General features: G+C 39.7%; 1 pseudogene; it reads right to left on the minus strand.

The window, feature by feature from the left end:
• Nucleotides 1–5930: 5930 nt before the first annotated feature.
• Nucleotides 5931–6539, minus strand: LOC141817698 (mannose-specific lectin-like; annotated as a pseudogene).
• Nucleotides 6540–11947: the final 5408 nt, after the last annotated feature.

Consider the following 11947-nt stretch of genomic DNA (forward strand, 5'->3'; position numbering starts at 1 on the left):
TTCAGCCCAGTTTAGGGTTTTCATTTATTTGGGGGTTTTTTCTTGTTATCCAGCCGCTGTTAGAAAACAAGGAAATAAAACCAGGAAACCTAGGGTTTAATGAAAAACTCTAATGTTTTAATTAAAAACACTGTAGCTCCTCGTTTATATAGGAATCGCACGAGAAAGGAGTTCCTGTAGATCTTCTTCACCGCGTGCCGTGCTTCCTCTGTTTTCTTCCCAACCACGACAGACGGCGACTCCCGAAGGCGCATGGAACCCTAGCCGGCGGCATCACCGGTCTTCCTCCTTGCGTGGACGCGACACTGGTCTTCTTCCTTGTGCGGACACGACATTGGTTCTTCGCAAGCCCTGTGCGCCCACGACGCCGACCACCTCTTCGTGAGCCCTGTTCGCCTGCATCGCCACCCACCTTCGCGAGCTCGGTGCCACCGGTGATGCCGCACTTCTCTACGACGGAGATTTTCCCGTGTTCGCGCCGGCGTCGAGGGTCTCTGCCAACCGCAATCCCGGTGCCCTATCTGGTTGTGATCGCGCCTCCATGCCGGCTGCCTCTGCTCCGTCCAGCCTCAGCCTCTGCTCCGGCTGGTCCCGAGCAAGGCTTCCTTCTCTGTTCCTGTTCTGGTGCCGCCGCCGACTGGTTTCGGTTGTGGCTGGACGCATGGGAGAGAAGCAAACTGTTGGATTTGTGAGAAGGGTTCTCGCAACCATGGCTTTAGAGTTTAGGTCGTGTGGAAAGGAGTTAGGGTTTGGCTGTGTGGGAGAAAGGGAAGACTATGATTGTATAATGGTTTTGCCGTTGGAATTGATTGTTTGATTGTCAAAAATTGTTTCCAGCCATCAGATCAATTTTTTGATCGTTCCTAATCAATCCTGGTCATCCAATGATCATCTTGATCATCTGTCAGTCTTGTAGAAGCTTACGAAGCTTCCGGAGATTGCCCCATCATTGTTAGAAAGAATTTTCCATTATTTATATTAAATTTGGCGGTCAATGATTGACCACCGATAACTACATCAAGAATACGATTCTCGGTGATAATTAGAAAGCCTCGAAACAATCGCAACAAATGTTGTTGCGTGGGTTTCGGAATAAGACTTTTCTCGATTCAATCGCCATCGATCATCGACTAGTACCGAAGATGATGACGTGAATCGTGGCTTTCGAAGCCATCCAGAGAGCTTGGCGTGGATCACCTATAGAGGTGGGACTTTGACGAGGACCGCTTGATTGATACCAATCCTGCTCAAACGTCATCCGCGAGGTATACATTTAGAATAATCTTTTATTCTGAAATTTTTAATTTCTTGTCATGCCTTGTACATGTTATTTCCTGCTTTGCCATGCGTGTGTTGTGATAATAATTAGTTTAATTATTAGTTTATTTTCGCTGCGCACGTTTGCGAAACGTGTAAACACGCGCATTGCACCGGGACGATCCCAACAGAAGGCACCTACTTGTTACTGCAACAGAAGCAGTTTCGATTGCTAGAGGGGGGTACCAATGTGTTTTCCTAAATTCCTACACACTTAGACACATAAATTAGTGACACAAGTAAGACTTAACTTAGACTAGTTTGACAACACATCCAAATAGTCATAGTTCAAACCACTTAAGGTTGAACACTACCATGGCACCAAGGGCAAAGTAGAAGTCAAAGGAGGTCGAAACCTTGATGCACAAAGGCTAGGAGCACATTGTGTGCTTCACATGCATTCAAAAAGGACATTATCGTAATTGATGTCCAAAGGGGAGGCATCAAAGTACACAAAAAGGAGGAAGCTCAAGTTTAGGGAGAGCACCTAAGACAAGATCCGAAGTACCATTTGTTAATTGTATTTCTTTTACTTCAAGATAACAAACATGTTATATATTAGTGCTAATTATCATGAAAATAAGAAATATGATAGACCTAATAATAATGTTAGTATATTTCATGATAGACCTTCCAAATCTAAGGATAGGAAGAATCTAAGTAAAAATTCTATGAAAACTAGACACTTGCCTAGAAAAAAATAATCAAATTAGAAATGAAAAATCAAGGATTAATGATTTGGAGAAAGAAAATCATGTATTGAGGATAAGATTTGATAAATTGGAGAAGATTTTAAAAAATATGATGAATGAGGTTAAAGGGTCTGAAAAGAAAAATCTAAGGTTAGGTAGGCACGAACCATTCAAGCACAAGAAAGACTTGGGTCACAAGTTTAAGGCCAAGGAGAATGTATCATCTTATCATAGGGTTCCATATAGCTATAAAACTAACCCTAAGTCTAGGAGTCAAGTCAATTTTACAAGGGAGGTTATCCCTAGTGTTGACCTTGAAGAGACTGGCATGACTAAGGCTTCTAAGAAGCCTAAGAGAGTCATTAGGAATGTTTCTAGGGAGGTTATCCCTACTGAGTACCTAGTGCACCAAAGGAGCTTCAATAGGTATTGAGTTCCTAAAAGTGTAATATCTTCATACTAGATGAGTTTAAGGTGTGTCAACTCTAATTAAAAGGGTAGTTAACCCAACCATGGTGAAGTTAGCATGTTAGAGCATTTTTAAGGTATTTTGATATCTTAAAAATAAAATTTTCAATTTTATCTTGGAAGATTTTCTAGTGTGCTAAACCCCCATTGTTTGATTCTTTGATTTGTTTATGTTTGAATCTATTTGATCTGTGATGCTTGCAATGGAAGGATGCGAACCTGTTATTGATTAGGATGGTTTAGAGGATCACAAATTGTTGGTTGAATTGTTCTTGATATAAATATGTTCTTTTGAAATTGTGGAAATGGAACATGATATGTTGTTTTATTGCTCTTGGTAATGGACATCGATAGGTTTGTTTATTGTTGTTGAATGGAACATAGTGTGCTATTTAGCTTTGTGTTTGATGTTTGCAATGGATGTGTGTATAAACTTGTTCTTGAGTTGAATCTATTCTTGGATTGAAATTGATGGTAACAAAGCATGTTTGATTGTTGAATGTGTTTGTAATTGAACCATGTGGTTGGTTGTTTGATGTATTGGTAATGGAAATGCAATGGTGAGTTAATGATATTCTTGTTTAGAATGTTGGTAATGGAATGTGTTTGTCATTTAGAAAGTGAATTGAACATCTTTTCTTGTGTTTACTTTGAATAAATGTTGATAAATGAACCAGTTCATGTTAAGTGATTTTAAAATGAATTGATGTTGTGATGTTTACAGTTGTTGATAATGAGACATGTTTGTTGCTTGTTTTGAAATTAATAGGATTGAAATTGAATTGCATCAATTGCATGTGGATTTGGGTTAAGAGAGTTGGATGTTTAGATAACGTAGATTTAGTTGTACGTAATTAATTAATTGAATAAATTGTAATTTGTGACATTTGTTGTACTTTAATGTCATTGTGTGAATTAAGGATGAAATTGTTAATTTGGGTGTTATTTGAATAAATTTCTGATTAGGATATACGATATGTATTAATTTGTAATTTATGTATAACAAGGGGGCATCGATAACAAGGGGGAGAATGCCATGCCACCACGGACACATGGTCTCTGGAGTGTCGGTAGTTGTGCTCGTGCTTGTATGTGTGTAGCATAGCGTGGATCGGAGGATGGTGGTTGGAGGTGAGATTAGGATTTGCTGACGGCGAAAGCTTTTCGCCGTGGATTTTCTCTCTGATTGGGATGTATTTGTCGGTAGTTTTTTCAGTGTTAACTATCATAACGCCTTTGCTTAGTTTTCTCCTAGACGATGTTAATTTATTCTAGTTAAATATCATGGATGATTAAGCCATCAGTTAGTGAACATATTAACGTGTATGCGTTCCTCGAAGATTGCTATTGAGCAGGATGGAAATACTTGAAAAGTACTTCAAAAGAGGATTAGAATAACACCGAGGGTGGATCTCGACAAACTACTTTAATGCCTAAGTTAAAATTTTGCGAGAAGGAGAATAATGGCTTAGGAAAAATTAAGGTTTTGTCTGCTCGTTCATACTTGTGCCCATGGAGGTCGGCAGTCTTTCAAAGGACTATCAACATACCCATTCTCCGAAATGTGTGCCTCCATTTAAGGCATGTTCCCAAATACATGCTTCTATTCTCCTCATTTTCCAAAGGAAACGGTTCCATGAATGAAGCGACCATGTAGATTTGAATCTGGTGAGGTCGATGCTGGATGGCCTATAGTGTAGACGAAGTCAGTGACTTAGGCTTAGTCAGAGATGAGGTCAGCGACTAATATCAAATTGTCTTGCCTGTGCTGTCGAGGTCAAGCTCTTAAGGCTAAGATGTCTTGCAGGCCTAGCTATCAAGGCTGAGATGCCAAGCTATCGAGGTCGAGCTGTCTTGGCTGAGCTGTCGAGGCCGAAATGTAGAGGCCAAGCTACCTTGGTCGAGATTCTACGATCGAGCTATCTTAGTTGAGCTATCTTGGTCGAGCTTCCAAGGTCGAGCTGTCGAAGCCAAGTTGCCGAGGCCGAGTTAATGAGGTCAAGCTACCTTGGTTGAGCTGTCTTGATTGAGTCGTAGATGAGGTTGATGTCTAATATCGAGTCGGGGATGAGGTCGGCGTGTGAGGCCAAGTCGTAATAGCTAATTTGTCCCTGCATGATCTCGACTCCTTGTGATGGGTGTACCGATCAGGTTCGACTAAACTCAGGTCTCTTTTAAGGTTAGTGTGTTACCTTGCAGGATGTGCCTAATACATCTTAACTTTGACTGACAGCTTAACATGGTTCCGGATCTTACTGCCCACGTGGTGGTTGTAGACTATTGCCGGATTAGGAGCCATTTGATTTGGTGGCTTGTGTCTCTCCTCATCTGAGTCAGCCACGTAGGTGAGCGTTGCTCGTCGAGCGTCAACCTCTCCAACCGTCCGATCAAGGCTAGAAGAGGCGTCCTAAATCCTAGCCATCCACGTTTCTCCCCATTGATTTCCCCGCCTATAGAAGACGGAAGGTGAATCAAGATGACTGCATGTAATTAAAAACTTATAAAAACTCTAGTTGCTGTGATTTAATTTTTGCCTTCAACCTCACCGCTCGACCTTCAAGTTACCAAGTGAGTCTTCATTTACATACTTTTACCTTACCAAGATGCATGATAAGGGAACCAGGTGCATGCTATAGGGAATGACACAGGTTCTTTCTCCATCTCCTTTCTTAGATCTTCGTCTCTAGTGCTCTCACTCTACTTTATCATGTGTAGGGGTTAATTTTATTTACCTTTGAGAAGTACTGAGGGAACTAAAATCCCCTTTCAGATCGCCTATCTAAACTGGAGAAATAGAATTGTCGCCTTCAAACTGAGCTGGCAGTTGCTTCTTCCCGCGTGACTTTCTTAGAACAAGAGCAAGCCCTATCCCTACAACACCTCTAAGATGCTTGGAAAAGTGAGAAATGACCCAACGTCTAGTGACCTTGCTGCAAGTGAGGTGAAGTTGATGGCCGAGAGCTAGAAATAGCGACGAAAGAGAAGGCGGAAGTTTTGTACAAGCTAGGAGATGTCCTGGTTCGGAAGGAGAACTTAAAGAAGACCACAGAGTCAAGACTGATAAGGATCAAAAAGAACATAATACATTTTACTTATAAAAAATATTTAAATATTTGACAAAAATAACATAATTGAAATATTAACTAAAATTATAATTCTTAAATAGATAATATATTTTCCTCTTGTATTAATTTTATTTTATTTTTCAATTTATATGTGCTATTAGATTTCTTTAATTAAATTTGTTTTCCTTTTTTGAACTCAATTCAACTTTTAAAATAATTAAATAAAAAAAAAGGAGCAGAGCAAGTAGTGACTCATTGCTAGTTCTTAAAATATACTATTATTCAGAAAACACGATAATTAAGGCGATCGGTCGACTCACACCTACGACCACCTACTTAACAAACAGCACGTACAACATAAAAACGAGGGAGGCTACCACACCTCGCATCTCGTACGTTTTCTTTTTATTCATCGTATCGTATTTAAAAGTGAAGCCAATTAATTATTGGTCACCATGGCGATCTTCCTGTTCGTGGGTTCATCGGCCGCCGGTACGACCACCTCTGGAGTGAAGATAGTAGTATCGTTCCGGCAGCTTTCGGCGATCACGATGCCTTGGAATTGACAGTGTTGGTGCCGGTGGTCCACTTACCAGGGCCGTAGATGACGACGTTGCGGTCACGCTGCAGGACGAGGATGTAGCTGCCCTGCGGGCTGCCCCGGTCCCGCTATTCCAAACAGAATGGTCTTCTCCGAGCTGGTAGATGACGAGATTACCATCGGTCTGCATGGTGAGGAAGCAGTTGTCGCCTTGGCCGTAAGTGTTGGAAGACCACAGGGCTTGGCCATTGTCGTACATCACCAGGTTGCACCCGGACTGCATTGTGAAGGTATAGTCCCCTAGGGTGAGGGATTGGCCTTCCTCCAACTTTTCACTGGTATAGAGAATGTTGTGGGCCATAGAGGAAGGCAGGAGGAGGCCGAGGAGGAAGGCGGCGGAGAGCATGACGAGGGCAGTCATGGTTGAGATGAGCTAGCTAAGAATATGATCGATCACTCAAGTGATTGCTTGATCAGTATCATACAAGACCCATCTATTTATAGATGAGGAGGAGCTAGGCACATTCACTGTAAATATCGATCAGAATTGTTTTCCTTTAATTTATTTATTAAAATTTAAGTATTAATTCTAAATGAGACTTATTTGGAATTACGTACTGCAAAAGTCTCCTTCACTGTATATGTAATTAATCTAGAAGATATTTTTAAAATTCTGATGGGGGTCCATAAATATATACGTGAAATTTGACACACTATATATCGGAAATTATGGGACTCATATATTTCTATACAAAACACAAAAAAAAAAAGTTATTGAAAATTGATGATTGTGAATATATATATATATACGCATGAGTCATGAATTCAAGACGAGCCAAAGTACATGTTTTTTAAATGTACTCACTGTATATGGTCTTGATTCAATCATCCGTCGGATCTGAATATCAGAATTGTTTTCCTTTAATTTATTTATTAAAAGAATTGTTTTCCTTTAATTTATTTATTAAGATATTTAAGTATGAAATTTGACAACACTGTTGGAAATTATAACTCGTATATTTCTTTAAAAAGACAAAAAAAGTTACTGAAAATTGATGATTGTAATATGTACACTAATTAATGGACAAGACAAAAAAAAGTTATTGAAAATTGATGATTGACAAAGTACATGTTTTTTAAATGTACTAGATCATGTGGCAGAGTCCACGTGACCTGTCCATAGCTCGGTAAATGAAAATTCATGTCAGTCTGACTCCTAGCGAATCCAAGTTAAGTCAAACTAGCTTTGCTAAGCTCAAGTCAACTTTGGTTGAATCTGACCGAAGTTAATCCGACTCACATCTTGATCTTAGATGCATCTCGACGGTTCATGATGATTACTGTAGCACTCGTTAATTACAAAAGGCCACACCCTTTATCGAAAGGTTAGGGGGAAAGCTAGAGTTACGACTCTTGAGAATCTCAATCACCTTTTTAATCTCTATATAAGATAAATGTAGCATTATGTAAGAGGTATCACATGTTATTATTTTTACTTTTTTACTATTTTGTCCTAAAATTTTTCTATCACATCTAACTAAAGCAAACGGAAGGATCTTGCCAAGGCTTGCCTCGACCCCCTTCTAATCTCTCTTTTCAATTTTTTCTAGGGCTCTATCGAAGGCTGCTGCCTAAGCCCTTAAGCGCATGAATCCTCAAATGGTCGAGTCCTTAAGCGGTCAAGTTTTCAAATGATCGAATTATTAGACAACCGCCTTGACCTGACAAAAGGACTACTTGACATACTATGTAATCAACATATCCAATAGTTGTTGGTCCAACAAAAGTTGATAATTATAAAATAAAATTGTAATTATTTAATAATTTTTTTTCTATTTTAATTTATATAAATTAAAATAGAAATTTTTTCTATTTAAAAATTTTTAAAACATTTTTTTGAGAAGACTACTAGTAGAGAATGATTCAAAAATTTTATTACTATTTTATTATAATTTTTATTTTTAAAAATTTTTAAAAATTTTCACCACTACCACGATGCGTGCCACTTAAGTTAAACGTGCATGATTATAAAGGTCCTGACAAGTGACTACCTAGCTACCTACCAACTACATTACTCGATAAGTTCGAATAAAAAAATACACATATGCAAATTGTGCCACCCTCTATTTCCTTCTTTTATTCCAATTTATTTTGATGTTCAATAAAAAATTTTCATAGGACCGGATCGCTTATTTTCAGAGATTGTCAATGAGACTAACTGAAATATATTATTATTTTTTTCATCATTATGTATGCTCGATTAGATATATATATATATAATGTCAATAAAATCCACTGGAATCGATCCAAAAGTACAGGATAAGCATTGCCATGATGCGGTGACTTCACCTAATATATTTAAAACAAAATTAACTCAAAAATCAGAATTTATTATTGAATTTATATAAAATCATTATTTTAATTTGATTTTCTGAACATTAAGTGAATAACGAATATAATTTAGAAACTTCTATTGTTAATGGTTGTTTTAGCGATGATATTTTTTTTTATTTCAGTCGTTGAATTAACCACTAAAATGTAACTTCTCACTATAGTAATTAACTAATGAAAATTTATTTCTGTCGCTAGGTTTGTGTTTTTAATGTTCTCCGGCTAATTCTACTCCCCCCCCCACGCGCACACATTTTTAGGGTTTCTTCTCCCCAGTGATCTCTCCTCCCGGCGTTGCCACTTTCCTCTCCTCCGAGCTCTGCCTTTCCACCCGTCTTCAAGCTTGTCGGCATTCCTCCTGGTAAGATCCTCCCCTTTGGTAAGATTTACATAGTCGAGGCCAACCTAGGCGAGCTTGACGGCGTCGGGCCCAGCTTGGGGGAGCTCACTAGCCTCGAGCCCGGCTTAGCTGAGCTCGCCAACCACAGGCCTGACTTGGGCGAGTTCGCTGACCTCGAGTCTAGCCTGGTCGAAGCTCATCGGAGTTGAGACCTGACCTGGCCTGTCCATAGCTCGGTCAATGAAAATTCATGTCAGTTTGACTACTGGCGAATCCAAGTTAAGGTCAGACTAGCTCTGTTGAGCTCAAGTCAACTTTGGTTGAATCTGGCCGAAGTTAATCCGACTCACATCTTGATCTTGGATGTGTCTCGACGGTTCATGATGATTACTGCAGCACTCATTAATTACAAAAGGTCGCACCCTTTATCGAAAGGCTAGGGGGAAAGATGTACGACTCTAATTGAGAATCTCAATCACCTTTTTAATCTCTATATAAGGTAAATGCAGCATCATCTCTTCTGCAAAAGGTGTAATCCGCCACCCCAGCGGTCCTACACGGTCGACCCCACGACCATTTGTGAAGAGGTAAATCGAGAAACTATAATTGGCCACGACGGAGGAGGGTATTATCTCGGCTTCGCCAAGATTCGAATCCTTGTCCTCTTCTGCAACTCTGTTCCATCGTAACCAATTCAACTATGCCCCGAGGGCAAATGCAGCATCATCTCTATATAAGGTAAATGTAGCATCATGATAGAGGTATCACATATTATTGTTTCCACTTTTTTACTATTTTATCTTAAAATTTTTCTATAATCTCTAACTAGAGCGATGGAAATATCTTGTCAAGGCTTGCCTCGACCCTCTTCTAATCTCTCTTCGCAATTTTTTTCTAGGGCCCCGTCGAAGACCGTTTCCCAAGTCCTTAAGTGCCCGAGTCCTTAAGCAGTCGAGTTCTCAAATGACCGAATTGTCAAACGACCAAGTCTTCATATTTCTCGTGTCCTCAGAGCCCTCGAGTCTCGACCTGACAAAACGACTTGGCATACTCTACGATCAGCAAATCCAATAGTTGTTGAGCCGACAAAAGTCGATCCGCCAAAAGTCAACCCGCTAAGAGCCCATCAAAGTCGATATAATGGGTGCTCGACCTACTGAGAAGAGCTCGACTGACGGTATAGCAAACAATCAACCCATTCTCTGATCTCAATCGGATCATTTTGGTGCCATATGTGAGAAAATCCAAATTGAGACATTGAGATGGGAGATGCATAAGGAAGACAAGGAGCATAAGTATTTGCTGCGGGTGAAAGGGATCCGGTCACCCCATCCAACACTGAAATTCCTACCTTAACAGTAGAAAACTTGAGTCGGATTGTGACAACCATTGTAGAACAGATTTTGCCACTTTTACCTTAACACATTGAAATTTCAAGGGTTATCTTAGGTTTTGTGAGATGAGTTGTCATTTTTATCTTTATTATTCCGAATGGTAAGATCGGAATAATTGGATTATCAAAACACAAAATATAACGAACATGATTTTGACATTTTGGGGACATTTTTACTACAATAAATATGTATTTTTTTATTTGCTTCGTAACTTTTAATTAATTAAATTGATCGATTAATTCAATGCATGCGGTGACGTGCAAGAAGAACTTGCTTTGCCATAACAGCAATAATTGTACTGTACTTTTGCTGAGGTGTTGTTATCATGCATATGGATTATAGTCCAAGTGCAGACAATCTAACAATATTAATGTATATCCTATTCACTTAATGTTGAAAAAATCAAATTAAAATAATGCATGATTTTATATAAATTCAATAATAAATTCTGATTTTTGAGTTAATTTAGTTTAAATTAATTAATTAAGTAAAGAAAGATATATATAATTGTAATTATTTATGATTATTTTTATAGTGCAAGTAAAGTAGATGTAGGACTTTATAATCATACACGTTTAATTTAAGCGGCTGCATGCATCATATCGTGGAAGTGGTGACCATAAATTAAAATAAAATGGTTGAGTAGCTAGTCTTCTTCTCCTTTAATTCCTTTGTCTTTTTCGATCGAGTCGATCGAGTAGTCTACAAAAGAAGGAAATGGGTGTGACTCCTACATGCATGCAGGCAATAATCTCTCCTCTCCACTTCCTTAGCCTTAATTTTCAATCCCCAAACGCCACATGGCTGCCCCTAGCTATAGCTTGACTTCCAATGTCAATGTCGATGTCGACAACTGCTTCAGCCAGCTATACAAATCCTGGTCGCAGAGCATAACTATGATCAACAAGTTAAAGAAGGAAATTGAAGAACTAAAAGCAGAGCCTGAGGCGTGTCGATCGGGCCCGGTCCGGCGGCCGGCGGTGGTTGGATTATACAGGATTGATATCCTGCGCGATGAGTTTACGCGACTCCGTGCGCGATAGCCGACGTGGCGAGGAGTTTCACTGTTCATCCTCCACCGTGGTCGAAACGAAATCCCGAAATAAAATCCCGCCTCTCCCAAAATCGCGCGGCCGATTCTCAATTTGAGCTTCCGCTGTGGTTGAAAAGGAAGCAGAGAAGGATGCGACTGCAGCGGAGGTGAAGAACGAGAAGGGTGGTCCGGTTGTGGAGAAGGTCTCGTCCTTCATGGAGGAGAGCAACTTCTTGTCGGATCTCAAGGAATCCGAGAGGAAGGCGCTGGTGGAGCTCAGAGCCGCCGTCGAGGAGGCCATCCTCAAGAACAAGTTATTTAGAGACGAGTCAGAGCCGTCGGAGGGGAAGGAGAAGGTCCATGGAGAAGGGGAAAAACTGGAACTTGACAAATCTGCTGAGGCGAAGCACACCGACGAAGAAAAACCTGACCTCTCTACCCAAAACCCTAAATCCTATTCGCTCCTCTCGCGTCGCTGCAATTCTTGCAGGGAATCTTAACTCAAGTTTGCTAACTTACGTCTACAATTCTTGCAGGGAATCTCTTGCCTAACAATAATCTCAAGATGGAGATATAATTGTCGATCTGAACTAGTGGAGTCTGAATATCTCCCGGCAGGCCTTATGTTGAGAAGACAACAGAAGAGAAGCTTAATTATTGAGTACATTGGAAATGTAATCAAAATTTAATTAGGATATTAGAAATT

This window comes from Curcuma longa, unplaced genomic scaffold (assembly GCF_044706935.1).
Source record: "Curcuma longa cultivar G26 ecotype Majalengka, Jawa Barat unplaced genomic scaffold, ITB_CL_G26_1.1 contig_21602, whole genome shotgun sequence".
NCBI classification, from domain to species: domain Eukaryota; kingdom Viridiplantae; phylum Streptophyta; class Magnoliopsida; order Zingiberales; family Zingiberaceae; genus Curcuma; species Curcuma longa.